Raw genomic sequence first — 2579 nt, forward strand, 5'->3', positions numbered from 1 at the left:
GTCGAGACAGCACCGGTGAGGTTGAAACGGCCCTGGTGAGGTTGGGACGGCCCCGGTGAGGTTGAAACAGCCCCGGTGAGGCTGGGATAGCCCCGGTGAGGCCGAAACGGCTGTGGTGAGGTCGGAATGGCCCCAGTGAGGTTGAGACGGCATCTGGGGCCGGAATGGCCCCGGCGAGGTCGAGACGGCTCCAGTGAGGTTAGGACGGCCCTGGTGAGATCGGGACAGCCTGGTGAGGTTGAAACAGCCCCGGTGAGGCCGAAAAGGCCCGGGTGAGGTTGAGACGGCATTGGGGCTGGAATGGCCCCGGCGAGGCCGAGATAGCCTCAGTGAGGTCGAGATGGCCCCGGTAAGGTCGGGACAGCTCCAGTGTGGTTGGGACGAATCTGGTGAGGTTGAAACAGATAATGGGGACCAGTATAGACTGATTAACAGGGGTAGATGCAGAGGCAGAGCAGCATTGAACAGACTGTCAAACTACAGTGGGAACCTGGGAGGGTTTGGGTGGGTGGGTTAAGAGATCAACTGAAGGACTTATATGCATGTATATAAGAATAACCAATGGACACAAGACACTAGGGGGTAGGGGAGGCCAGGGGAATGTCAAGGGGTGGGGAAAAAAAAAGAAAAAAACAGAAAATTAGCTCACCACTCAGCTTTATTTTCATCTGTCAAATAGATAAAAAAAATCTTAATCTCATAAAACTGATGTGAAGATTAAATTATAACACTAACACAGTTACTGGCACATTAACAAATCTTGATTATCTTCCTTTATAAAAGTATTTATGAAGGAAGCAGAGGAGGTACAGTGCAGGGAAAGGCAACAGTCTCTTATTTGCTAGAGAATAAAGAAAAATGGAGAGATCTAAAATGGCGGCGGTATAGACGGACGTGTCCCGTGCCTTGTCCTGGAGCAGATAGGGTGAGCAGCTGAAACCAGTACCATCCAGCCCAAATTGGCAGAGGAGATTCAGCTGGGAGACAGTTTGCAGCCGGGAAAGACAGAGGACTCCAGGAGAAAGGGGGGGCTGTTGGAGACTGCCAGATCGGGCTTCCCTAACCGGGCAGCCTCCACTGCTGCTGAAATCTTCCAGAGCGGCCGGCTCAGCCGCGGAGACCGCGCTGTCTTGAGCGGCTGATATTGAAGCATATACATCCAGAGACCCTGCAACCATGGCATCCAGGGATCATCTCAAGTAGTGCGACTATGTGGACTCAGACAAGCCCTGCTCCTCCTCACGGAAAGGTCAGATTTCACCTAAAGGTGCAGTTTGCAATCCAGGTTGGAGAGAGGAACACACGCGGGGAACTCTGCGCCCCACAAAGTCCCCGACCATTGGGGCCAGAGTGATCCGTGAGTGTGGAAGGGGTCCCACAGGGCTGCTGGCAGAAGGGAACTCTAAAAATAAGTCCATAGCTGGACTGGGTGCAAAAAGGCACCCTCGGATTTTGCCAGTGTGCCGGCTGCTTAGTGCCAGGGGAGAGAGGACGTGTGGAAGAGACTACGCACAGAGCTGGACAGTGGAGGGTTGTCAGTTCGCGCACCTTCTCTGGCTCTTTTTTCTCTCTCTCTCCCCCTTAAATCTCTGTGTTTGATTATTAAACCCAATACATAGGATCACCCAATTGGGGTCACTCACAGAGACTGCAGGGGAAAGTTGTTATTGTGAAACCTGGGAATCATAGTGGGGAGTAACGATCAAAGAACCAGTTCCGGGGCAGTCGACTCTCCCAAACCAGTATTAAGCGTGATAGGGAAAACAAAACCTAACTACTGGCTAGAGAGGACTTAGAGCCTTGGAGGTCAATCCAGAAACACTGCCACACAGGGGCTGAACCACAAACTGACTCTTCTGTAAACAGAAATAAAGGCAGTCTGGGAAACAAATACTGCCTGCTTTAAAATCAGGACTGTGGTTTACAACACGGAGGAACAGTGTATTGCAGGGAACTTCAACACTCTCCTGAATACCTGACAGGACTAAGGTGTGCCAAACAGTAGAGTAGAGGAATTGAAGGACCTTCACTACTGAACATTTTTTTTCCCACCTTTTACTCAAGAAACTAATTTGTTTTCTTCTTCGTCACCTGATTTTACCTTTTTAATTACTACATTTTTATTTTTAACCAGTATTATTACTACTACCATTTTACTTTTTTTATAGTGTCATTTTATTTTCTCTTTATTTTATTTTGGGATTAGTGTTCTACATTCTATTTTCATCTTCCCTTTAGTGTCATTTTACTCTACCTCAACTTTACCTTTATGCCAAAACACTCTTCCTCACTTTTCCCCTTTGGCTGTCCTGTTTCTCTTACCCTATTCCTGCTTTAGATTTTTCTTATTCCTTCTTTTTACCCCCTATTAAAGTTTCACCCTACTTATATATCTAATTTCCAATCCCCTGCTCTAAATCCATATACACCTCTCTCTTCTCTTTCTTCACTATCCAAATTTTTTTTCTCTCTCTGTCGTTTTGTTGTTTGCTTCATTGTTGAGTATATTGGGTTTTTTTATGCTTATTTGTGAGATTGTTTTGCCCTTTCTTTTTCTGTTGATCGCCCCCCCCCCCCCC

At 47.6% G+C, this 2579-nt stretch overlaps 1 protein-coding gene across 2 annotated transcripts in view; it reads right to left on the reverse strand.

Moving 5' to 3' along the window:
• The window catches only part of PEAK1 (pseudopodium enriched atypical kinase 1), a 170379-nt gene that overhangs the window by 32421 nt on the left and 135379 nt on the right, over positions 1–2579 (reverse strand). The gene's annotated exons all lie outside the window — the stretch shown is intronic.

This window comes from Myotis davidii, unplaced genomic scaffold (genome assembly GCF_000327345.1).
Source record: "Myotis davidii unplaced genomic scaffold, ASM32734v1 scaffold1052, whole genome shotgun sequence".
Lineage (NCBI taxonomy): Eukaryota > Metazoa > Chordata > Mammalia > Chiroptera > Vespertilionidae > Myotis > Myotis davidii.